This window comes from Arvicanthis niloticus, chromosome 4 (assembly GCF_011762505.2).
Source record: "Arvicanthis niloticus isolate mArvNil1 chromosome 4, mArvNil1.pat.X, whole genome shotgun sequence".
NCBI lineage: Eukaryota > Metazoa > Chordata > Mammalia > Rodentia > Muridae > Arvicanthis > Arvicanthis niloticus.
Genome location: NC_047661.1, coordinates 94233989 through 94260486, shown reverse-complemented (window position 1 = coordinate 94260486; position 26498 = coordinate 94233989). Strand labels below are relative to the sequence as shown.

At 41.7% G+C, this 26498-nt stretch overlaps 1 long non-coding RNA gene across 1 annotated transcript; it reads right to left on the bottom strand.

Annotated features, from left to right (window-relative positions):
- Positions 1 to 9801: 9801 nt before the first annotated feature.
- Positions 9802 to 25047, bottom strand: LOC143441902 (uncharacterized). Its single transcript, XR_013109655.1, has 3 exons — positions 24841 to 25047; positions 12917 to 12966; positions 9802 to 9909 (listed from the first exon to the last, which is right to left on the bottom strand). It is a non-coding gene; the product is annotated as an uncharacterized LOC143441902 (long non-coding RNA).
- Positions 25048 to 26498: the final 1451 nt, after the last annotated feature.

Genomic DNA, 26498 nt, shown 5'->3' with positions numbered 1-26498 from the left:
TCGGGGCTGTCTCTGGAGATTATGACTTTCCCAGCACCTGAAGGATGCCAGTTGAGGTAGAAGATTAACTCACGAATGGGAGAGTCTATGCCAGGTGGGAAGCCTTCCCATGTTAACTCTGAGATGCCTTTAAAGGCTGGTTTCTGTGATTACATAATAGCTCTTCAGCTTGTCGATGACAGATGCTTTCTTGTTCGGGGCCTGTGATATTTCAGCTGATTAGTCACAAGGAGCATGCCTGCTATATATCCTACCCTCACCAACCAAAGGGAAGCAAGCCTCAGTGACAAAGGATGTCCCTCTTTGGGTACAGGGACACAAAAAGGACACATTCTTTTTCACTTTGGCTCATTCATGCTTCTGGTCAGTTTCCATTTTGGTTCCACCTTAGTCCCACCCACCCCCCCCTTTTTTTTTCTAATTGGAATATAGGCCGTGAGAAGTGTATCTTACGTAACGTATTCTCCGGTCAAATGTTGAGACACAGTATATTAGCTATACACATTTAATTGCTTTAAGGACAACAGCTTTGATTACTTTATTTTTGGGGATGAAACAGATTTCAAGTCAACCACTTAGATGGAAACCAGGTTAAGGTCAGCTTTCTTGGGAACATGGTAGTATTCCCCAATGTTCACAGCTTTTCAGGTGACACAGTCTCAAACACATTTCAAACAAACCCTATTTTGATAGCTATTTTTGGTTGTCAATTTGATCATATCTGGAATTAGTTAAAACCACCTATGAGGGATTTTTGCTTTATGTGAAGTGGAAAGATCCAGTTCTAATTCGGACGTTTTAAGGTGAGAAGACACACCTTTAACCTGGGACACATTTTCTGCTAGCCTCTTTTGTGATTTTCAGTTTTTTCTCCATGTCACTTTTAACCAAGAATCAGGTTTTGGTTCTCAGTGTTTGTATTCCAAAACAAGAACAGCAAACAAACAACAACAATAATTTTATTTCAGATGTGCTCTCCCCTGAGCATGTCCGTTCCTGAGATTCCCAGGTCCTCAACTCACCTTTCTAGCCCCTCCCCCTGTCTGCCCAAGGGACAAGGTTCTCTGCAAGGCATGCTGGGAGTGCTGATGTTGTATTCCAGACAACAACTTCTCTGAAACTGCTAACCCTGGAAGCTACAGGTATTTGTCAATGGACCACTCCTCCCAGCAGCGCCAGAATATTGTATAAATATCACTGTTTGAGGAAACCAGGTTTATACCCATTGTAAAAAATATATAATTACAAAAACTTGTGTTTTTGTTAAAAATTATTCTCTCTCTCTCTCTCTCTCTCTCTCTCTCTCTTGCTCCGTGAATGTGTCTCACAGGTGCACTGTGTGATTGTGTGTCTGTGTGTGTGTGTGTGTGTGTGTGTGTGTGTGTGTGACAGAGGAGGAGGGAATTCACGAAGGTCAGAGAACACTTTTCTGGAGTTAGTTCTCTTCTTTCACCATGTGGGTCCAGGGGACTGAACTCAAGTCGTTAGGCTTGGCTGCAAGCAACTTTATCTGCTGAGCATCTTCCTGCCCAAGGTTAACTTTTTAACCAATCATATTAATATAGAACATGATGTCCCTGACAAATGTCATGACCATATTTTACCTTTTTCTCTTTGGACCAAGTTTCTCTTACCCAGGCTTCAGTCTACAGTTTTATTACAAAAGTACGGAGATCCCTTGATGTCACCAGGAAGAACAACACAGCCCAGGAGAGGCTGTTTGAACCCCTGAGCTGGAATGGAGATTAAGGGAGATTAAGAAATGCTTCCTTGTCTTAAAGATGTCTTTCCTCATTTAAAAAAAAAAATCAGTCTCAGTCTACTCTCGAAAAACCATAAGAACAGGAGAGCTCACTTGCAGAGATGAAAATCTGAAAGCATAAAGGGATGGTAATTTTCTATAGCTAAAAATACATCTCATCTCATTGCATTTCTGTCACGTGGGTTGCTAGCATCGTGTCCAGGCTTCATCTGTAAGAAAGATACTGCATCTGAGCCTGAAGTGAGGATGCCGGTGGAGTGGCTTTCAGAGACTTTCTGTAAGGTGCACACATTTGTCTGTCTTTCTTAGATATTGGACTCACTTTTCTACAGCCAGGGGGCAGCGGACCAATTACTGTTTGGTTCCAGTAATTTACAAGAGCCATACACACCTGTGTGAACTGTCCCTACAGTCCCTGTTTTCTGCAGACAGATCAAGTAGGGAAATGTGCAACAAATAACTCATTAAAACTGGATGCAACAAAAGGTGAACACACAAACTGTTATGAATATATATAAAAGCAAGGACGAAACTAAAATGACAGAAATGTCTGTCAAGCCGGGCAGTGGTGGCTCACGCCTTTAATCCCAGCACTTGGGAGGCAGAGGCAGGCGGATTTCTGAGTTCTAGGCCAGCCTGGTCTACAGAGTGAGTTCCAGGACAGCCAGGACTATACAGAGAAACCTTGTCTCAAAAAACCAAAAAAAAAAAAAAAAAAAAAAAAAAAAAAAAACAAAAAAAACAAAAACAAAACAGAAATGTCTGTCAAATTTCTAATAGAATCAAGTTGGAGAAATTTAAAACTTTGACTCTATGAGAAAACAAAGATTTCAACCCAAGAGACCTCACGTAAAATCTGGTAGGAAATTCAGATTCAGTTCATCACAGATAGCAAAATGTAAGATCCAGAGGAAAAAAATGTAAATGTCATTTAACCTTTCGAATGGTCATCTTCCACAGTGGGCGTCACCAGATGTCAGGAGAGCAGTTCAAAGCTATTGTCTTAAGACGGTTTTTTGTTTGTTTGTTTGTTTTTTGTTTGGAAGACAATTTGAATTAAAAATACGGACTGCTACCAAAGCATGGCTCCTATCAGAATATGCACTTATATTCCCGGACTTCAGTGAGGGCAAATAATTGCAGGCTTGGCTGAACCCAAGGAAATGCTCTTTCAAATAATTTATGTTGGATTAAAATTCTAGATGTAGTTTGGTATTCTCTTTGGAACTTTTAATTTAGGGATCATCACCATAGATTGCCAACTAAAATCTGAGTCAATTGATGCTAAATTGATGGTTGGTGTGCAGAGTGGATTTTAAAAGCTAATCCAGTAGTACGTTCCAGGAAGCCAGTCTGACAGAACTGTTAGCAAAGGTGACAGGGAGTGTATAGGTTCGAAGGAGACGGGATTATCTTGGAGGGCATTAGTCTGCTAGCTGAAAAATATCCAGTGTATTTGCTAATATATTTCTTCCAGAAAAAATACCTGCAGACATAAATAATTTCTTGAATGAGTTCTTGAGGGAAACCTACAGCCCTAGTGATACAGCTACTGCGTTTAGATCACTTGGACAAGCTCTGGCCATTGGTTCAACTGCAGTCTGTTTTTCTGTTTTCCCTCCTTATCTTTTCCTCTCTCCACTTACTCCTTCTCTCTCCTTCCCGGATCCCTCCTTTTATCCTCTCCTCTTCCTCAAGTGTCTCTTGCTCAGAGAAGTACACACTCCCTGACTGTACTTCCAGTCTTCATGTTCTTGAGGAAAGACATACGAAGCCCAATTGTTCTACTCACAGGCAAAGAGCGAGGAGGATTTGAAGTGACCTGCCAGTTCTTCTGAGGGATGACATTGAGAAGGGGCTGTTCTCCTCTCAAGGAAGAGGCTCCCAAGGGTTATTTCTGATTGGATCATAGAGCAGAGACAACAGTAAACGGACATTCAGAATCAGGGACCTGCAAGCTCAGAACCTTCCAATCTGCTTTTTAGTTATGGGCTTAGAATGATTTTTGGAGGTGTTGTTTTGGGGGCGGGGCAAGAGGATTTCTTTTGCTGGTGACTCACACCTCTTTTTTGTAAGAGTTGAAATGACACCCATGAGACTGTCTGACCCTTGCAACTGAACTGAACACATCAAATCAGTTCTTGAGGCTGCTCCGAAAAAACTGCAGAGAGGAAAATCCTGTGTTTACTAAACCGGAGTAGAATTGCTGAGAAGCTCTAGGGTTTCTACTCCTTGGTGTAAGATGTTTGTGAGAACTCTGATGGGAACTGCAAATCTCTGCAGTTTTACTGTCCTGGTACAGTGTTCATTTTCCTAAGTAAACAAATATCTCTTTGTCTACAGGGATGCTACTAATAACATAAACAGACTAAATAGTGGAAAATGGTTTCCCTGTTGAAACCATTTGGATTTGGGGTAGGGGTAGGTCTTTCCAGTAAGTCACTTCCTTAAGTCGGACATTATGGGAAATTATAGACTATTTATGACTATATGATTTTTGGTACACAGCTCCATTGCTACCCAGAAAGTCTTTGAACAGGGAGGGGTATTAGTCAGAGATCTCTAGAGAAATAAAATCAGTAGAATGAATGTCTATTACTAAAGTCGGCATAGTCCAGCAATGGCCATGTGCATGCTGGAGAGGTGGAGAGTCCTGCAGGCTGCCAAGTCCATGGGGCTGGCTGCCTCAGACCTCCTGTTCTGCAGTTAATAGCCTGGAGGATTCTGGAGACCTGCTGACAGCTTTCCCTGGAAGATCAGAGAAGCTATACTCAGTTGTCAGTCAAGAATGGCAGCAACAGCGTAGATGCTCCTACCATTAAGAAGCCAATGCAGGTAAGTAAGAGCAGTATTGTCCCTCCCCCAACCTCTTTCTATTTAGATCACTGCCATGGGAAATATTGTCCACTCTGGGGGACAGTCTTCTTCCTATCAGTTAATACTTGGAGAAAACACTCTCAGAAACTGCCCAGAGTTCTGTCTTTTAGTTCATCCAGCCCAGTTGACAAGCAAGATTAAACACTGCAGATGAGATGGGAATATTTCCAGGAGAATGCTGAGGAATATTAAGCCTGTGTTTCATTAAGTTTCCTTTTATGGAGTGAGCCCTTTTGAAGTGTTTCAGGTTTTAGGGAGTGCTGATGCAATCTAGGAAGCAGTTTTGAAGGATCTGTATGAAGTTCGATAGGCTTAGCACCTTTTAATAAAATTTAATCATCTTGGCACAGTTTGGGCCTAGAGAACACGTACTGTTGCAGTGTGTTGAAAATCTAGCTCCCAATGTTATGTGATTTGGCCTTCTAGTTTAGAATGAAGGTTCTTCCGCTCCTCGTCCAGGACTGTATCACATAATTGAAAAAAAAAGTTCCAACAAGGAAACCTCTCAAATTTGATTAGAAATGGCCACCTTTAGGTTTTTGAGAGAGAAAAAAAAAAGACCCTAAGAAAGTTTTGGTGTATTATGATGAGGATTCAAAGTAGAATGCCTCTAGTATTTACTAACTAGAGTCTAAGTTTCTCCATTTTTTTTTCAAGTACAGCTTTTTTTTTTTTTTTTTTTTTTTTTTTTTTTTTTTTTTTTTTTTTTTTTTTTTTGTGGATTTAAAAGAATCACTTGAAACAGCTTACTGGGAAACCCATCATCATTATCATAGAAGAGACAAGATTCGGATGCCGTTCTCAGGTCCATTAGATGGCGAAGGATCTTTTTTAGAAGTGTGAAAAAAAAATAAGTGTTCAAAGGAAAACTCTCTTCAGTGTCCTTGCTTTCAACTGTTACGAGTATCCTATGGAAGACTCCTTTGGTAAGGATATTCTAGGTAGGTGTGGCCCCTGCAATTGTGTTCTTCTACCCCCATAGTCTATTTCCAGTTTCAACACTGAGAAACTTGTCATCATCAAAATAAAACATTTCCTAAATGTATTTATTTATTTGTGGTGTTGAAGAGCAAACACAAGGCTTTATGCTGGCCAGGCTGGGTTATATCACCTTCTCCCAAACCTTAAATTTATCTTATACTATTTTACCTCATTTTGTGGTACTATGATTGAATCCAGGGACTTTTTACATGTGCCAGGGAAGTACTCTGACACCAACTACATATCCAGCCTTCTTTCTGCTTTTTTTTTTTCAAACAAAAATTTGAGACAAAATCTACTAAGTTGCTTAGGCTGACCTTGAACTTCAAATCCTAGTGCCCCAGTCTCTAGACTAGACATTGTTATGGATCTGCACTACCAAGCTCAGCCCAAAACAACTTAAAATTAAATAATAAAAAACAAAAGATATTCTTTAAAAGTCTGTAATTTTTATCATTTTATGTATATGGCTGTTTTGCCTGTGAGTATGTCTGTGCACTCTGTGTGTGTGTGTGTGTGTGTGTGTCCAGAGGAGGCCAGAAAAAGGCATCTGATTCCATGGAACTTCAGTTATAGTTGACTGTAAATCTTTGTGTAGGTGATGGGAAATGAACTTCAGTCCTCTGGAAGAGCAGCCCAGATATCTTGCCAGCTGAGTCATCTCTCCAAGCTGAAAGAAAAACACTCTTACATCCTCTTAGGTTTTTTCATTCTTTGACTTTATACAGAACCTTATTCATCCTTGACTCTCCACACTCTCATATTCCTGTCTCTTCAGTTTCCTTCCAGTTCCATCCTTAAGCATGGTCTGCCAGATAAGAGCCTTAGACAGTCTCCTTACTTCAGTTTGGCTTTTCTTGATTTCTTGTCACTCACCTGTCACTCTTGTCATACCTAGCAAAGGTTGATCTTCTAACCCCCCACATGTGAGCTAATGAGCACTCAAGGAGGGAGTCACGGCATCACAACATCCAGTGTCGTGGCCAACTAGTGGTCTTCGGATCCCAGTCAGCTGTCAAGTGGATTTGGCAGTTCTTTCTTTTTCTTTTTTTTTTTTTTTCTAGTGTCAGCTCTATTGAGATCCCCTGACTTATTTTCTTATTTGTTCTGAGTCATCTTAGGGGGAACCTCACTCCTAGACAGTTGATTCTCTGAGGCTAAGACATCGTGATGACTATCTACTTGTCTACTGAATTCTAAACACCTCAGCGTGGCTTACACAGCTTCTCCCCCATTTTCTTACCACTCAGAGCACTTCTGATGCACTGTGGATTAGTCACATTGACTTTGTCTTATTTCCTAGATGGTTAGTGTTCCACTTAGCTCCCTGACTGGTTTTTGTTGTTGTTGTTGTTGCTGCTGCTGTTGCTGTTGTTAAGATTAATTTTTGTTTTAAAAATTGTCTTAGAGGCCGGGCGGTGGTGGTGCACGCCTTTAATCCCAGCACTTGGGAGGCAGAGGCAGGTGGATTTCTGAGTTCGAGGCCAGCCTGGTCTACAGAGTGAGTTCCAGGACAGCCAGAACTACACAGAGAAACCCTGTCTCGAAAAACCAAAAAAAAAAAAAAAAAAAAAAAAAAAAAAAAAAAAAAAAAGTCTTAGTTAGGGTTTTACTACTGTGAACAGACACCATGACCAAGGCACATCTTATAAAGGACAACACATATTTGGGGCTGGCTTACAGGTTCAGAGGTTCAGTCCATTATCATCAAGGTGAGAGCATGGCAGCATTTAGATAGCCATGGTGCAGGCAGAGCTGAGAGTTCTACATCTTCATCTGAAGGCGGCTAGTGGAAGACTGGATTCCAAGCAGCTAGGATGAGGGTCTTAAGCCCACGCCTACAGTGACACACCTACTTCAACATGGCCACACCTTCTATTAGTGCCACTCCCTGGGCCAGCACATACCAACCATCACAAAACTCGTGTGCATATGTATGTGTGCAGGTCTGTGCATGAGTGAGTGCAGGTGATTATGATATCCAGAAGAGGGAGTCAGAGCCTCTGAGCTGCAGTTAAAGGCACTTGTGATCTGGCCAACATGGCTGCAAGGAAACAAATTCAGATCATTTGCAAGCAAGTGCATGCTCCATCTCTCTAGATACCCCTTCCTGACTTTCCTAAACTATCTCCTTTGCTTACAAATCGGGGGTCTCCCCCTGACTCATTACAACTTCTGGCTGAGACACCCCAAACTGTTACATGCTGTCCCCACATGCTCTCATGATTAATTTCTAGTTCACATCATGCTTCATAGGAACTTTGTTATTAGTCTGTATGTTTCTCCACACCTTAAATTCCTTAAATGTTAAATGTCACTTTTCTACTAAAAAATAGACATTAAATAAATGTTGGTCAAATGAAAGAGAGTCAGTCAACACCAGTCTTTTCAGAGAAAGCTGCTCTGTCAGTTAAACTGTAATGCAAGGATTGTTCTGAAGCTCAGCAGACACACCACGAAACTCAGAAGTGAAAAAGCAATCATAAAATATGAGAAAAAAAAAACCCTCTGGAAGAGAAGGCCAGAAAACACTGTCACCTCACTACTTGCCTGCAGATTCTGCTGAGAGAGAAGGTCACAGACCACAGGAACACGAGGTCATCAGGTCATGAGGGTGGAGAAGAAGTCAGGGTCAGGGGTAGGGAATCATTAACAGCTCTTCTTTCTCTCACATCTACATTCAACCCGGCAACAGTTCTAGTTGCACAACCATGCCCCACCCCCACTCCCTTCATGCTTCCATTCTAGTCCAAGCCACTCTTGTTCTGACTTATTGCAAGAACCCCAGCGCTTGCCCTTGTCACAGACTGTTATCAACCCAGAAGCTGTACCTTCATTTGACCTGCCAATGGGATGATGTCATACCTTCTCTTAAAATCCTCTAACGGAGTCCCATCTTCCTCTCAAGGACCTCATGACTCTTGTGCGGTTGCCAACTCTCATCTTGCTGAGCTTGTCTCTTGTTTTTCCCTCTGACCCTTTACTCCAGCCACACTGGATGCCTTGATGCTCCCCTGACTTTTGGAGATGTACATTTTTGTTAGTGTCTGAATATCATTGACAAGTCAGAGCTCATGTGCTCCTTCTCGTCCCTTCTTTCTTGTGTGAGAAGCACATATCATGCCCATGGGTCTGCACCTTGCTCTTTTTTACGTTAATACACAAAAACGTCATTCTTTTTTATAAGTGATATTTTTTAATCAAACAAATTTATCATGGTTAATGCTGTCAGTCTTGTATGGATGAACACTTGAATTGTTTCTAAATACTTTCCATTACAATCCTTGGTGCAATAGGTAACTTTATACAAATATCTTTGAATATTTGTGTAGGTATATCCACAAAAAACATGGGAATTGTTTGGCTAAAGAGTGTAACACATTTGTGATTTAGATAAATATTGCCAAATCATTCTATAGCTCTTTTGAATATAATTTAAACTTAGAAGCCTTTTTCTCTCTCTCTTTCTTTCTTTCTCTCCTTCATTCTCACCTGTAAATATCTTTTACCTATTTAATTTTTGGGTTATTGTTAAATTTCTCTGAATCTCTAGAAATCATTTTATATTATAATGATAAGCCATTATCTATGTAATGGATTAAAGCACATGTTTTCCCTCAAGTTCTTATTTGTTGTCATTTGACACATATTTTTGTTTTTGTATTGTTTAATTTGTAAATCTTAGGTGGTGTTATGATACCTCACATCTGCCCAGTTAAGAGGAAGTACAATGGAAGCTAGTTTGCAACTGACTTATTATGTGGTAACATTTTTAGAGCAAAATTTAATTTTCTGTACAAGAGTTATATTTCTACTTTCAATATAGTTCTCCTGTACGCTGAGCATAGTCCCTTGTCTCCTGACTGACACCAGTTCTTAGAAATATACAGATGACATTTACTTACACTGATTCAACCTATGATATTTTATCTTTGTGATACTGACACGCATTTAGCAGACACTATACATTGGGCTAGTGATATGCAACACAGTAGTCAGTAGACTGTAGCAGCCAGCCATATGATGGTAAGGGTTAGCAACTGAAACTTCACTATGTTGTTTTATTATACTATGATGTTCACTGGGTGAAGTGCACTGAATACATTTCAATTTGTAGTAATATATTAGTTACTGTTCTGTTGCTGTGATGAAACACTACAACTAAAGTAACTTACAAAACAGAATTTATTCTGGCTTATGGTATCAGAGGGATGAGTCCATCATGGCGAGAAGACACGGCAGCAAGGGGCAGGTAAGATGGCAGGAACAGGAAGCTGAGAGATCACACCCTTAACAAGAAAAACAAGACTGAGAGATCAAACTAGAAGTGGGTCAAGGCTATACATGCTCAAAGCCCATCTCTGGTGATATGATTCCTCCAACAAGGCTACACATTCCTATAGCCTCCTCAAGCAATGCCATTGTCTTAGTTACTCTCCAGATGCTGTGATGAGACAGCAAGACCAAAGCAACTTATAGAAGAGTTTAGTTGGGATTTATGGTTTCAGAAGATTAAAGTCTATGACCATTACAGCAGGGAGCATGACAGCAGGCAAGCAGGCATGGTGCTGAAGCAGTAGCTGAGAGCTTACTCCTTCATCTATAAGGATGAGGCAGAGAGCTGACTGGGAATGGCGTAGGCTTTTGAAGACTCAAACTCACCCCCAGTGATATACCTCTTCCAACAAGACCATACCTTCTAATCCTTTCTAAAAGTCCTACCACCTGGAGGACCAAATGTCCAAATATATGAGCCTATGGGGGCTATCAACCACCAACTGGGTACCAAGCATTCAAATACTTGAGCCTCTAGGAAACGTTTTTCAATCTAACCACCAAAAGGATTTTTAGTCTACAATTTTTTTTAAAAATCAGAACAGAACTTCACTGGGAGCAGGAGAACATCTATCATGACTGGATTTTGGCTTTATTATTTTTTTTTTAATTAAATTTATTTTACGTTTTTGTATGAAAAGTTTTGCCTTCATGTATATATGAGTATCACACGTGTGTTTAGTGCTCACAGAGGTTGGATGTAGCATTGGATCCCTGGAATTCAAGCTATGGATGGTTGTGATCTGCTGTGTGGGAACTAGAAATCCTATCCAGGTCCTTTGCAAGAGCAACAGGTGGGCTTACCTGCTGAACCATTTCTCCAGCCCCTTGGATTTTAACATTTTGTCCCCTTCTTCCTCTTCCTCTTCCTCTTCCTCTTCTTTATCTTCCCTGAAATCTTCAATGATCCTTTCCCCATTTTCTTTTATGTTTTTAAGGTGTGATAATTTATTGATATGTTTTAATAATGATTGTTCTAGGATGATTTCTCTGAATATTCAATGCACCTTTTTATATATGAACTCAAGCTTTCTTTTGGGCTGGGCAGTTTTCTTCAATTATATCTTAGGGCATTTTTTATTTACTAACATTTACTTCTCTCTAGCATGATGGACTCTTATCCCTTTAGTTTTCTCATCACCGAGACTCCAACTACAAGCAACTAAATCTCTGCTTACCTTTACACATTCTTGTTAGCACAATTTGTGTTTGTTACTTCTGTGTTACAGTGACTGGTTATATAATAATGGGTGGAGGATTTACTTGGGCTCACAAACTCATCATGGTCCTTTGCTCTTGGGTAGGACATCCTGACAGAACAGGGGCGTGTTACTCACTGCCAAGAATGTGCCTTCAGTGATCTACTTCCTCTAGTTAAGCCCCATCTCCATGTTTCTAGACCATCCTGAAATAGTGTCACCAGCTGGGAACTAAATGTTCAAAACACCAGCCAGTGGAGAGACTTCATATTTAAACCCTAACAACTGACACTCTTATTTCATTTTTATCCTACATGTGTTTTGAAAAATTTATGTTTTCAGTGGCCTTCCTCATTTTCCTTTATGCCCCTTATATTTTACATTATTCCTGAATGGCTCATTTGTCTTTTTCCTTCTTCTATTTCATGTTTTAATTGGAACAATTTCTGTTTTATATACTTGTATGTTGGTTGTAGTGCACCTGGAATCCTGTGGTTTTGCTTTGTGGTTTTATCCTCTGACTTATAGCTACTTTATAAAATTATTAAAAATTAGATTGCTACTCCAGGTTATGTATTTTTTCCCAGTTTTATGGTGGTGTTTCCCAAATGGCTTTGAACTTCTGTAGGAATATTGTATTGCTGATTTTTACAGGTTTTCATGATATATGGTAGGTACATTTTTTCTTAAAATACAACAAATTCAGTTTTCTTGGATTGTTTCAGGAAACTCCCGTGGTTTATAGAAAGAGTGAGGGTACCTATCCAGCTGTACTGCTCAAAGATTCCTATTTTCCTTCTGCAACAGACTCGTGCCTCCGCTTACTCTCTGCTTCCCACTTAGCTTCCTATATTCAAACCCAGGCTTTTCTAACTTTTATAGACCACTGTTTCCACAGAACAAATTTGTCTACCTAGGTCTCACAGTTGAAATCCAGTATGTCCCCAGTGGCTCATGATTTCAATACTTGGTCTCCAGATGGTAGTGCTCCTTTGGGCGGATATGGAAACTCTTGTAAGCTAAGCTGGAGGACGTAGGTTATTGAGGCTGGATCCTTGGGGGTGTATTATTTCTGGCTGCAACTTGCTTATTCTCTACTTTCTCATCCACCATAAAGTGAACTCTTTCTCACTATGTCACTACTGCCTTGATGTCCTGCCCAAGTACATGGCTCAAGTGACCATGTTAAGTGGAACCCTCACAAAACACCGAGTGAGACAGTTAACCTCACATTGTAAACTATGTACAGCAAAGTGTGAGAAAGGGCAAGAAATGTGGGTAAGGTCTTGCAGTAAAAGATCTAAAAAGTCTTTAGTAGATATGATTTGTACATTTTTTTCTTAGATTTCTGGATCACAGCAATGTAAGTATAATTAATATACCAGGTGACACATTCACTCTTAGTGGGAATATTTTGCTCATGGTTCCATGATCTCTCTTCTGTGAGTCCTGGCACGTACTTTGCAGGTCATACTTTTTTTGTCTTGTTCAATTCATATCCTCATTTGTCTATTTCAGGTCACTGGCTTCTTGCAGACATTTTAGGGGCATGATACTCACCATAGTCTTTTACTGCGAGACCTTAGCCATATCCCTTGCCTTTCTCACACTTTGCTATGCACTAGTTACAATGAGATGTTTGTCATTTCTCTTTGTCTCTTAATTTCACTGCAATTATAGCTTTTAGGGTTCCCTTCCCTTCTTCTTATTACTTATAATATTTTTTTCAAAAGAAAATACACAAAATCGAGAAGGCACATACCTTAACTGCCTCAGTGTTCCTCAGAGAACTCCAGAGATGAGATGATGGTCCTGGAGAGGAGATATAAGCAAGTGGGACTATACCCACAGGTTCTCAGCAAAGGTTCCTCATTTCTGGTGGTTTACATGACAGTGAGGCATGATGAGAGCCAATCTAGGAGCTTAACTTCAGAGGCAATGTGGTGACAGGAAGTCAGTTAGTAAAATAAACAGATATGAATCGGAGGGGTTTGTTAGGATTGTAAAATTATTTTTTCTAGTGTCCCAGTTTCTAAGCAGGAAAGAGTCACCATGTGGAGCAATGTTTCTAGGTGCACTTAGAATTGGGGTGAAATTTTGATGCTTTTTACTTGAGGCTACTTATAGTTGCAAAGTTTCTAAATGTGCTTCTTAAGTGACGAAAGTTTTCAAGATTATTTCTCTACCGAATTAATCTTATACCTGCTTCGAAGAAGTACACCCACCTCATTTAAGTGCAAATTTTGGGTAGCAACAGGAAGGAGTTTTATTGTTTGGAAAACATAGATCCCACTTTAATTGAAATTCTTGTTCCAAGTCAAGAGTGCACACTGTTCTCCCTGCAACAGTCACTATTTCTTCAGTATAATGAATCTAAAATAAAGGTTATTGAAGAATTAAGTACACAATGCACATCTGTGAGAATAACAAAATTCCAAAATAAGAGCAAGGAAGTCATGTGGGAGCTTTTACTCAGGACTGCTGGCGACTGCATCAAGTGATACAGTCACTGGGAATATGGTGTGGTGGCTTCATATAATCCTGTGTATTAGTATGTGTTGACTCAAAGGTTTTGAATTCTTATGTCCGCACACACAAACTTATGTGTAAAACCAGCCATATTCACAAGTGCCTCAAATCTCCAACAACCAAGGTGCCCTTCTTTAGGTGCCTGGATAATCTATCATACACTCAAGTAAAGGAATTTTTTTTTTTTTTTTGTTTTATTTTGTCTCGGTTTTACGAGACAGGGTTTCTCTGTATAGCCCGGCTGTCCTGGAACTCACTCTGTAGACCAGGCTGGCCTCGAACTCAGAAATCTGCCTGCCTCTTTCTCCCAAGTGCTGGGATTAAAGGTGTGTGCCACCACTGCCTGGCATAAAGGAATATTTAAAGGTAAAATAGAAATGAACTATTAAGCCTAGAAAGACATAGAAGAATTTTAAAAGCATCTTGCTAAGGGAAAGGTTGCACACTAAATATAGAACATGTTAGAAAAGGCGTAACTACAAGGACAATAGAAAGCTCAGCGTTTGCTAGAAGTTGGGTCAAGTGAAGGATGTATGAACTGACGGAGCACTTGGGCTTCAGAGGGCAGTTAAAGCATCTTATACAATAAAGTAAAATGGACATAAGTTATGTGTCCACTAACATCTGCAGAATGTACAAAATCATATAACAGCCATTTAAGCTATGACCTTATTAATAGCAATATGCCAATATGGGCTTATCAACTAAAGCAAGCTCACCACACTAGTGGAAGGTGCCAGTAGGATGTGGTGGGGATTCTTTGAAATTTCACCTACAACTGCTCACAAAATAAATATTTACTTGAAAAATTCTGTTCTGAATTTCAGGTCTGTCTTAGAAGCTTGGGTAAAGAGACTAGATTAGTGAGGAGAGGAATCTTTATACTACTGTCTCTTATTACAGAAATGGTTAGGCTCGGGCAATGTAGAGAAGAAATAACATCTCCAAACCTCTGGTGGTCCTGAGACAGAAAGATGCTGTACTTATCTGAGCACAGAAGGGGGTCTTTGGAATTACACAGGAGGGCCCAGGGCCAGGAATTGAATAGAGAGGAATTCTATAAGTAAAGAAAAGAGGTGTTTGGGAAAGGAAGTCCACAGAGAAAGAGATTCTGGTCTGCAGTTGGAAGGCTAGGATCCTTGGGGTGAGGTGAGAGGTAGAAGGAAGCGGAATGCTCAATGCTTCATGAATTGAGCATGAACGGGGGAATGCAGGAATCTCCCTGGAGGAGAAATAGAATATATTTCACGGGTGCACTGGGAGCAGTTTGGGACGGGAAAAGGAGGGATCAGGCAGGAGGAAGTGGATAGAGGGGGAGAGTACTGGGATCAATGCCTGGAATTGGGGGGCATTTGGGGGAGATGTGGAAACCTAGTACAACGTGTGCTGTTGTGGCTGTGGTATAAAGGCTCTAGGCCACAGCCAAGTCAGCCATGCTCACTGAGGCTCGTCTCACCTGAGACTTGTTATTGTATTTTTGACTTTTTTTAAATTTAATTTTTATTATTTTATGTGTTCACTTTCCATCCTGTTCTTCTGTATGAGAGAATAGGGAGTCAGGTGAGCTCCACTGAGGAAGAATGAGGAGAAGACTGGCCCTCCACCCTCCACTCACTTTGAATGTGCACCAGAAACAGAGACTGAAGGAACCAAAATGACCCTGAGAAGGCCCTGAGATATTTCAGACATCTTGGGAGAAGAATGAATGGATGAGCTGGTCTCAACAAAATGTCCTATTGAAGAGGACAAGGTGTTTGAGTTTACCTCAACATTACCTGTGCTCCAAGCTAACCTCGTCCACTGTATTGTTTTGCTTTGTTGAGCCCAGGGACCCCAATTGAGGAGTTAGGGAAAGGACTAGAGGAACTGAAGGGGTTTGCAACTCCATAGCAAGAACAATATCAACCAATCAGACTCCCCAGAACTCCCAGACACTAAGCTACCAACCAAAGAGTACACATGGAGGGACCCATGGCTCCAGCCTCATATGTAGCAGAGGATGGCCTTGTTGGACATCAATGGGAGAAAAGGCCCTTGGTCCTGTGAAGGCTCAATGCACCAGTGCAGGGGAGCATCAAGGCGGTGAGGTGGGAATTGGTAGGTGGGTGGGGGAGCACCCTCATAGAAGCAGGGGGAGGGGAAAGGGGTAGGGAATTTTCGGAGGGGAAACTGGGAAAGGGGATAACATTTGAAATGTAAATAAATAAAATATCCAATAAAAAAGAAAAAAATAAATGTCTAAATATCAGTGGTTCAGTTACGTCTTAAGTCTGATCATAAAGGGATTTCACCCCAAGTCCAAAGCTGCACTTTATAATGGAGAGGAAGCAGTTACTGAACTGACCCTGGATAATGGGGTTGTGCCATTTAGTCTTTGCAAACAATTTATTTTATTTTTATTTTTATTTTTTTTAACTCTCTGTGGTGGCTTTAATGGCCTCCGTAGACTCATGTGCTTGAATGCTTGGCCCATAGGGAATGACACTATTGGGAGATGTGGTCTTGTTGGCGTAGGTGTGGCTTCGTTGGAGGAGGTGTGTCACTGTGGGCTGGTCTTTGAGGTCTCATATGTTCAAGCTACCTTCTGCTGCCCATGGATCCAGATGTAGAAGGCTCAGCTCCAGCACCGTGCCTGCCTGTACACCGCTGTGCGCCACACCATGATAATAATGGACTGAATCTCAGAAACTGTAATCCAGGCCCAAATAAATGTTTTGCTTGTTTGCTTTTATTAGTTTCTGTGGTCATGGGGGTCTCTTCACAGCAATAAAACCCTAAGACAGTGAGCACGTATGTGTGTGTGTACGTGTGTGTGTATGTGTGGGGTGTTGGGAGTATGGGTGTCCATGCTACCATATCCATATGGATGCCAGATGTCAACCTCAGGTGTTGCTCCTTACCTTCCATTTTGTTTGGGACAGGGTCTCTTGTTTGCTTGTGTGTGGCCAGGCTAGCTGGCTAGGGGAGCTTCTGGAGGCTTCCCCATCTCTGTCTCCCATTTTCCTTGGAAGAGTGTTGAAATTACAGACTTGTGTTACTTTGCCTGGCTTTCTGGTGGTTCTGGGGATCCAAACTCAGGTCCTCATGCTTGTATGTACAAGTGCTTTCCCCACTGGCCAGCTTTCATTTTCCAGATGACCTATTTCATAGCTTAAGAAGAGGAAACTTGAATATTTTTTTACTCAGCACATCTAGAGAAGCTAAGTAATAGGAAGGGCTTGATGTGGGGATGCAGGAATCTCCCTGCGAAGGAGAAATAGAAACTATTTCACAGGTGGACTGGGGTCCATTGGGGAAGGGAACAAGAGGGATCACATGGGAGGGGGTGGGTAGAGGGAGAGAGTACTGGGATAAATGATTGAAATTGGGGAGCATTTTGTGGGGGCGATGTGGAAACCTAGCACAATGGAAACTCCCTGGAATCTGTGAGGGGTGTCCCTAGTGAAGGCTCCCAGTAATGGAAGAGATGGAGTCTGAACCTGTCATCTTATGTAACCAGGCAAAGCTTCCAGTGGTGGGACTGAGACATCAACCCAGTCACAAAATCTTTGACCTAAAAATTTGTCCTGGCTGAAAGATGTGTTGGGGTAATGGTGATGCAGAACTTGTGGGAGTAGCCATTCAATGACTGGTCCAACTTGATATCCATGCCATGAGAGGGAGCTTATGCCTGATACTGCCTGGTCAGGAACTTGAAGTTGGATAGTTCAGAAACCTAGGATAGAGCCAAACATAACTGGCAAAAAAAGAAAAAAAAAGGCAATGAAATTATTCCTAGTGATAATCTGCTATAGTCATAGACTGGATTAGCCCAGTTGTCATTAGAGAGGGTCATCCAGCAACTGATAAAAGCAGATGCAGGGACCCACAGCCAAATGCTAGCTCAGGGAACCCCATGGAAGAGGGGAGGAAGAATTGTAGGAACCAGAGGGGTCCAGGGCACCACAATAACGCCCACAGAATCACCTCAGAAGGGCTCATCAAGGTTCATAGATACTGAAGTGGTAACCATGGAGCCTGCATGGGTCTGTGCTAGGTCCTCTGTAAGTATGGTTGTGTTGCTTGGTGTTCGTGTGGGACTCCTAGCAGTGGGAATAGTGGCTGTCTCCAACTCTTTTGCCTACACTTGGGACCTTTCTCCTCCTACTGGGTTGGCTTGCCCAGCCTTGATATGAGCATTTGTGCCTAGTCTTATTGTAACTTGTTATGTTATGTTCAGTTGATATGCCTGGGAGGCCTGATCTTTTCTGAAGGGAAACAGAGAAGGAGTGGATCTGGGGGAGAGGGGAGATGCTGGGGAGTGGCTGGGAGGCCTGAAGAGAGAGAGGAAAAACTGGTCAGGATGTGATATGTGAAAGGGGAAAAAAACCAGAAGTTCAGAATTGTCACGAAACTAGTCGGTGCAAAAGCAGATTTAACCATTGCCACATCTGTGCTTCCAACATTGAGAAAAGGGCCAATGGAAGATTGGTCAAGTCTCCCTCCCTTCATCTTCAGAACAGGCCATTTGCATAGATTGTCTTTTATCCAAGCAACTCAAGGTCTCATGGCACTTCCAATAGACCCAAGCTGGGAGATGAGAAAAATCCCGAGCTCTGAACTGCAGATGAACTTCACATATTTTTAGCAGGCCCTTTCTATATTTGGTGGGGCCTGATTCTGTTTTTCATTAAGACTAGAATTTCAATTACATTTTAAAAAATTCAAGATGTAATATCAGCGCGTGTAGCGATTGCAGCAGCTAGGAGCTCGAAACAGGAGGACTGTAAGTCCCACTGTAGCCGGACTTTTCCTAGACAAACCTTGTGTCAAACACCAAAATCAAAACCCAAATTAAATTTGGTTTTAAAAATGTGTTATTGTAATCCTCTCCTCTCCCAGCTCCTGCTTTTTGTACCATCACCTGTCCTGGTAGAGAACGTGGCTCTTTGCTTAGGAACATGTGCTGGTAGAGGCAGAGCCATCAGCAGCACCAGCAGTGATACGCTAACTCACAGCCATCTATAAAACCTGTCCACATCATTCACTTTACTATGACAGGATAAATGCAGGTTCTGGTTGGAGGAGGATGATGCATGAAACGACAGCTTGTCATGTTCTCGTCTCTCTTGCTTTGGTGTGTGCAAGTGCGTTATTTGAACCATCAGTAGGACTCACCTGATCCACCCCTTTGAAGAGGAATCACAGGTTCTTTCTCTTTTCCCCAATTCAAGGCTAGTTGTACCTTCTTAGTGAGACATGTAATGTTTTCAGCTGTGCCGTTTATCCCTGACTCTGTTTTGCCTATTGCCTTGGCTGCAAAGTGTCTCCATCAGACCTTACACTTTAGGCAGAGAAAATATGTGTAGTTTACTTGCATATACAAATAGACATTAGCTTGTGGTGTTGAGGAACACAGAGTTTAGTAGGATTCTTTGTGTGGAGAAAATGCACTGTTCTGGAAGTTGTTAGATAGACACACACACACACACACACACACACACACATACATATATACACATGTGCACACACACCCAGACATGCACATTCATGCACACACACACAAATGAGAGCACCCAGAGGGACCAGAGGTGTCAGAATCTCTGGAGCTAGAGTTACAGGCTATTGTGAGCTACCTGACTTGAATGCTGGGAATTGAACTTAAGACCTTTGAAATAACAATATGAGCTCTTAGCCTAAGAGTCATCTCTCCTGCTCCCAGTTTTGATAATTGTCTGTGGGCATGCATTATATCACTCTTGTAAAAAAAGAAAAGAAACCTGCAATTTTCCCCATGTAAATGAAAGCTAAATTTAATTGTTTTTAAAGGGAAAACATTTGGTTTTGATATTTTTACATGACTACTCCATTGCAGTGGATACTATCAAGTGTATTTTTGGAATAAAAAACCCAATTATTTATCTAGACAAAGAATAAAATCTTTCCACAGAACTGGGTTGCTTTCACAAATATGTCTCATCAGCCACTGTTTGGAGCAATCCCATCCCACAGGAATGTTAGTGTTTCATACTGTAATTTCTGAAACACATTTTTTTTTTTTTTACTCCCAGGAAAACTAGCTAACCATAGCAGTTATAAGTGTAAGAAATGAGTATTTATATAAATACACACAATCTAATGAAAAAAAAAAAAAAAAAAACGCCTACTGTAATTAAAGCTCAAAACCAGGAACTGAAGAGATGGCTCAATGGGTAAGAGAATCAGGAAGTACGTTCAAATCCCTGACACCCATGCAAGGAATGAAGACATGGCCATTAGAGAAAGTTTCCAGAAGGAAGCAATCACGCTCTAAGCATGGCATGCAGGACTGAGACAGATGCAGATGCTCACAGTCAACCATTGGACTGAGGCAGGGACCCTAATGGAAGAGTTAGGGTAAGGACTGAAGGAGCTGAAGGGGATAGCAACCCCATAGGAAGACCAACAGTATCAACTAACTTGGACCCCTCAGAGCTTCCATAGACTAAGCCACCAACCAAAAATCATACAAGGGTGGTCTGTTGGCCCAGGCACCCAGCCAAGAACTGTCTTGTATAGCCTCAGTGGAAGAGGATGTACCTAATCTTGTAGAGACTTGGTGCTCCAGGGAGGGAGGATGCGGTGACATGAGATGGGGTGGGTGGTGATGGTGGTGTTTGAGGTGGTTATAAGTGGGTATGGGGGGGGGGGCAGTAGAGGAGCACCCTCTCAGAAACAAAGGGGAGGGAGATGAGGTGAAGAACTCTTGGAGGGGGGACTGGGAAGGTGGGCAGCATTTGGAATGCAAATAAATAAAATAATTTTAAAAAACAAGAAAGAAAAAGAAATGAAAAGCATAATGGTTAGGAAGGAAAAGGCGAAACTCTCTCTGTGACATGGCAGTATACGTAGAAAATCACAAAGATTTGACAAAACCTGAAACTAATCTGTGGTTCTGGTGCAGCTGCAGGATACAAGATTAATAGAAAAAGGAAATTGCTTTCCTTTATAAATTATCAAGGAATGGCATTGTAAATCAAAATACAATACTACTTACGTTAGCATCCTAAAACTAAATACTCAAGTATTTATTGAAATACTTGGGCACAAATCTGATGCTACATTCGAGATACATATGAGAAAAATCATAAAGTTCTGAAAGAAAGTAATGAAGATCTAAATAAACAAAGAGATCTACATTCGTGGAAGGAAAATGCTCTATCAAACTGTCAGAGGCTCCTGACCACATTGGTAGTTTCAACACACTCCCAATCAGAATCCCAGTACACTGGAGGACATTGATGAACTGGTGGTACAGTTTATATGGTACAGCCATGTGCATGTGCATGTCTCTCTGTGTGTTTTGTGTATGTGAATATATGTTCATGAGCATGTGTATTTGCATGTGTGTGTGCACATGCACTCGTGTGGATTGTGTATGTGCATGTGTATATATGTGTGTGTGTGTGTGCACATGTGTAACATGAGCATATGTGTATGTGTCTGTAACATGAGCATATGTGTATGTATGTGTATATGTATGTGAACATTGTGTGTGTGCACACACACCTGTGCCATTAAATAAGGTGAAGCTGTAGAACTTTAACACTATCCAAGACTTTGTGTAAAGGCGTGGTCATCATGACAGTGTAGAACCAGCCAAAACATAGGAAGGAAGACTGATAGAATAGAATAAGGAGTGCACAGAGTCAACAAGTTGTTGGCAAACAGGTTTGATGAGGAAAAGATGATGTGGGTAATGCGGCTGGGAAAGGCTGAGAGTTCCTCCATGCGAAGTTAGGCACCGCAGCTGTGGCTCATTAAAGGTCCCAATGATGAGAGAAAGTCCATGAGTTTTACAGGCTTTAATGTCATGGTGGGTGGTCGTTGGATCTGGATGTGCACCCACCTCCCCAACCCAGGGCAGACCTGAGTTAAATGGGGGGGGGGGGGGGGGGCTGGGAAAGAATGCTTAATTGGCTCCACCCTCTGGCCTTCAGGTATCTCATTAGTATGTAAATCTCTGTAGGGCCTGAGGCCTGTTCCTCATGACTGATGGCCATAGACCTCTCTCTGGGAGGGACTGTGGAGGGCTGAAGCTAAATGAAAAGAACCGGGCCTGGGAGCATAGCCAAACTCCTGCCATCTAATAATGGTCCCAGGTTCCAAGCTCATGCTCAACCAAGCACCCAGCTGCTTCCCACAGCCCACCGCCCCACTGCCCCACCACCCCACAGGATGAGTATTGGATGAGTATTTTTTAAAACAAATGCACATACACACACACACACACACACACACACAAGACACACACTTTAAAAACCCCACAATGTAATGTTTATAGAGCTACTATCATGCCAACTCAAATTTGGGAGCAAGAAGATGATCTTCAATAGATAAATAAACTATAGTGCTTTCGTGCAGTGGTATGCTATACATGGTGAAAGAACTAGCCGTTAAGTCATGAAAAATATGGATGCTTAGATGTATATGGTTAAATGAAAAAACGTTTGAAAACATTACAAACGGTATGACTCTACTTATAAAAGAAGGCAAAGTTATTGAGGCAGTAAAAATATTGGTAATTGTCAGGATTTAGGGGTTGGGGGAAAGAGAAGGAGTAAAGAGATAAAGCATGGGAGACTTCAGGAAAGTTAAATTCTATTTGGTATGATACTGTGATAGTGGATACATATGACTCATATGTAGAACTTCAAAATGTAAAAGTGAACCATAATATAAACCATGGGCTTTAGTTAGTAAGGATGAATGGCTATCAGGTCGCAGGTGACCAGGGAAGGAGAGGGCAATAGACACTTGGCCAGCTCCTACATTGAGGACATAGATCCATTTGATGTAAACAACTGGGCTGCTTAGCCAAAAATGTCTGACAAAACAGGCATGACAGGAAAGCTTTTGGTTCATGGTTTCTGATGCATTAAGCCATGATAAGATGGCTCCACTTGCTTCTAATTTTAAAACGGTGGAGGTGAAGATATGGCAGCAGGAGTGGGTGGTGGAGGAATCTTCTTGCCTCATGCCATTCAGTAAGTAAAAGAAGAAGGAGGAGGTCCAGGAAAGAGATAATATCCTCAGGATCATGCCCCCAGTGGTCACCTTCTTTACACTACATCCTGGATCTTAAGTTTTCATCTCCCTTCAAAGCTTCTAAAGCCATGGACCTATCAGTGGACCAATCCGATGGTGAAACTAAAGTTGTCATGGTCCAATCACTCCAGTTTCAGCACCACCTCTGAACATCGGTGCATTGAGGACATACGTTTTAAAGTATGAGCCTTCGGTGGAATGTTTCACATCCAAACCATAACAGTAACCTAGGCAACAGCAGAACACAACCCAAGAGAAGCTTATCTCTAAATTTGTGGATTCTGGATTTGTATTTAAAAGCAGTTCTAGACACTCTTTGACACAGGGCCTTCCTCCTAGCACATCTTGTATCCTCCCCCTAGTCCCTAGTCCTCTCTGAGATCAGGTTGCTACCTTATTGAACCTGAGATCATCTCTGTCTATGATGATGTGAAAAGACCGTTAAAAAGTAATAAAGTTTTCCCATTAAGTAAATGGGAAATTTGCAATGTAAAAGTCATGAGACAAACTCAGATGCTCTGAATCGAGAACTGTGATTTTCTGATCCCCTTCTCTGAGAAGGGGAGGACCCTGAGCTCTGTGTTTATTTGGGTAATGAAACTCCAGGGACTTTTGCTAAACAGACTGTTCTTCATCCTGGACTGCTGAGAAGGCGGAATTCAGCCGATAGAAAAACATTTTTCTGGACAAATGTCTCTCTTGCATATTGAAATGGGACAAAAGGTAGCTGCAGGGGTTGGGATTTTAGCAAGTAGACAGGCAATTGAGAGTTCCAGGCTGCTATTTTTTCAACTTATATTTTGGGTTTATTTTTAAATTTTTTTCCAGGAGAATGGACAGTTTGTAGGTAGGTTGGGAAAAATTGTTAACAGATTCTCAGCTTTATAAAAACAAAAAGACTTATTGTATTTTGCTTGGCGTGTGCATCTGCCCTGTGTATGCAGGTGTCTGGGGAGGCCAACAGAGGGCTTCAGATCCCCTGGAGTTGGAGTTACAAGCAGTTGTCTAAAATGTGTTCTGGAAATCAAACTGTGCCCTCTGGGAAAGCGGCATGCACTCTTAATCACTGAGACATCTCTCCAGCCCAGAGTCACAATTCTTACTGTCACTGCTGATAATGCCTGACAAAAACCAGTGAGCCAATCAAAACCAGTGATGAGCAGGTGCTGTGGATCCAACCCCTGATGTTCCTATTTCATCTCACACAGAAACGGTTCTGTTAAGGTTGTCAAGGTGCCCTTACAATCAGTCAGATGGAGGGGAAATTTTTCCTCTGCCAAGTCAATTCACATTCCACCAATTGGGGCCAGAAGAAGCTTAATGTAAAGAGTAAGGTTTGAACGTTAAACCTCCAGCAGGTGGGAGGGTTCCCTGTGAACACTTGTGCCTTCTTTCTTTCTCCGTTTCTTGTAGAAAAGATTTGTAATAAGAATGCAGGAGTATAGTTTATCTGCCACTCTACTCAGATAAAAAGAAGTAGATTTTTCTCATTGGACAAGAGCTTTTCATGTGACAGTGCTTGCTGGATTAGAAAATAATGACGTTATCCTAAGATGCAAATCAATGGCCCGAGGTGCTTCTGGTGTAGAGAGAAAACCCATGAGACAGGGTGAGAAAACCCAAGGCAGGGCTGTTGCAAATCAGCCAGCAATAAATGCTCTGGAAGTGTGCAGGCAAAGCAAGGCCATTGTGATTGGAACAATGTCGGGAGCAGAGAAGAAGTAATGTTTACCAAGTGCTCATATGCTGATGCAATAGAGACTTTATATCAGTCATACCTGACTCCTCTGCCAGTCTCTTTGTGGTGTCAGGGGCAAGGGAAAATTCCAGACAACAGGACCATTTTTCACACGTGGAGAGGACAGTTGGATGAAAGTATTAGCTCTTTGTCAGTAGAATGTGAAGTCAGTTTGAAGGCAAGACAACTTATTCTCTAGTCTCTTTATGCAATTTTATCTAGACACCATTTCCATGAATCAGGGCCATCAAAATAAATGGATATATAGTACCACATGGACAATTTAGGGAATTATATGGAAATGCCACTAATTACCAAGATGAGAAAAAAATTTTTTTGCTTGGCACACCCACCTGAGAACTAACTCACGATTCGAGGTCCAGCATCGACTAACTTGGTTCCAAGGCCTTCGGAACACGACTGTCTTCTTGTGTCCTCTCTTACCCCCTTTAGGAGCCAGCTGAAAAGTTGTTTTGTTTTATTTCTTTTTAAGGACTCTCCTTGAATTTTCTCCTTACTGTTGCTCTGTCCAAAATTCAGGGACACAGAGTTGCTGGACGGTTTGGAGCCTCTCCCGGAAAGCTAACCTTCTCTGAAGGGGGTGGCTCTGAGAAAGGGAAATGCTTGCTTTTCAAAAATGCCTCCTCTGGGAGGCCACGGGCAGCCTCCTTTCTGCATAGTCAGGGAAATTTCATCCTCAGATAAGGGAATTGAGAACAGTTGGCTGTGATTGCCTAAAGACTCCACAAGGACAAATGTTGAGGAGCCATTACCCAGGAGCCAAGGTCTCTTTGTTTACACTCCTTGTAGCATTTCCTGCATTCCACTCTTAATGACTCCAATATCATAGCCCTCCGAGTCTGGAATGCTCGGAAAAATCTATAGGGAATCAGCCAAGGCTGGAGATCTTTTCTTTCTTTCATTCATTCATCTGTTAGCTCATCCATTCTTTTCTCTAAGAAAAGTTTTTTATTGCTGAAAAATATTGGTTACATAACTGCTGTGGTTTTCTAGGGGAAAGTTGTGAAGCAGCTGGTTTCCTTTATCTTTTTCCTCTAAAGACCCTGGGAGGCAGAGTCTCGAGAGTTAGCCACATTGATGAACCATGTTTTCCCCACCTCCCTTTGGGTTGTCAGTTTTGAACCTGATGCCTCTTTAGAGAGGGTGGCGATGTGAGGACTGTTCAGGAGATGTATCCATAATGCTATGAGCAATGGAATATGGAGAGAGGACATTTGCTCACACCCTGAATGGGTGTTTCACTTATCAAAAGGTGCCAGTGTGAACAGGAGTGGCTCAGAGCAGTGAGCCTGTCCCAGGCAAATGTGTAATGCAGTTAAAGCTGCTGTCTGAGGCGTGCTGTGCTCTCTCTTCTGCCTCTCCCTATTTCCATAGACCCATCATTTCCTCACATGTATCTTTCTCTTTCTCTTCTTTTCCAAGTTTGCAGAGTGGGCCTGAAACATATTTCATCCAACACATAGAAATAATTCAGTTTGGTATTTCGTGGGATTTTGAACATAAGTAAACAAAGCCTTAAGCATGGACTTTTCCATCTCTGGGAGCTGAGTGAGATGTTCTTTAGGGGTTGGGAGCAGACAGACCCCATCAACAAGTGATGGAGCAGATCTAACTTACTCCTGTTCTTCATTTTATTTTTAAGACATGGGTGCTTGGGATCAAATTTAGGCTGTTGCAAGGTAAACATTTGACCAACTGAGCCATCTTTCTGGCTCCTACCCATGTTCATGAATAAAACGTGGCCTGTAGATGCCATGATGCATATGTGAAGTTCAGGACAACTTCTAGCAGTTGAGTATCTCCTTCTGCCATGTTGAACCTGGGTATCAAACTCAGGTTGTCAATCTTGGCAGCAAGTAGTGCCTTTTCCTACTTAGTCATCTCACTGGCCCGCCAAGTTCTTCTTCTACCTCCCCTCCCTCCTCTTCCTACCCTCCTTCTCCTCTTCCCCTTCCCCCTCCTCCTCTTCCTTCTCCTCATGTATTGTTGT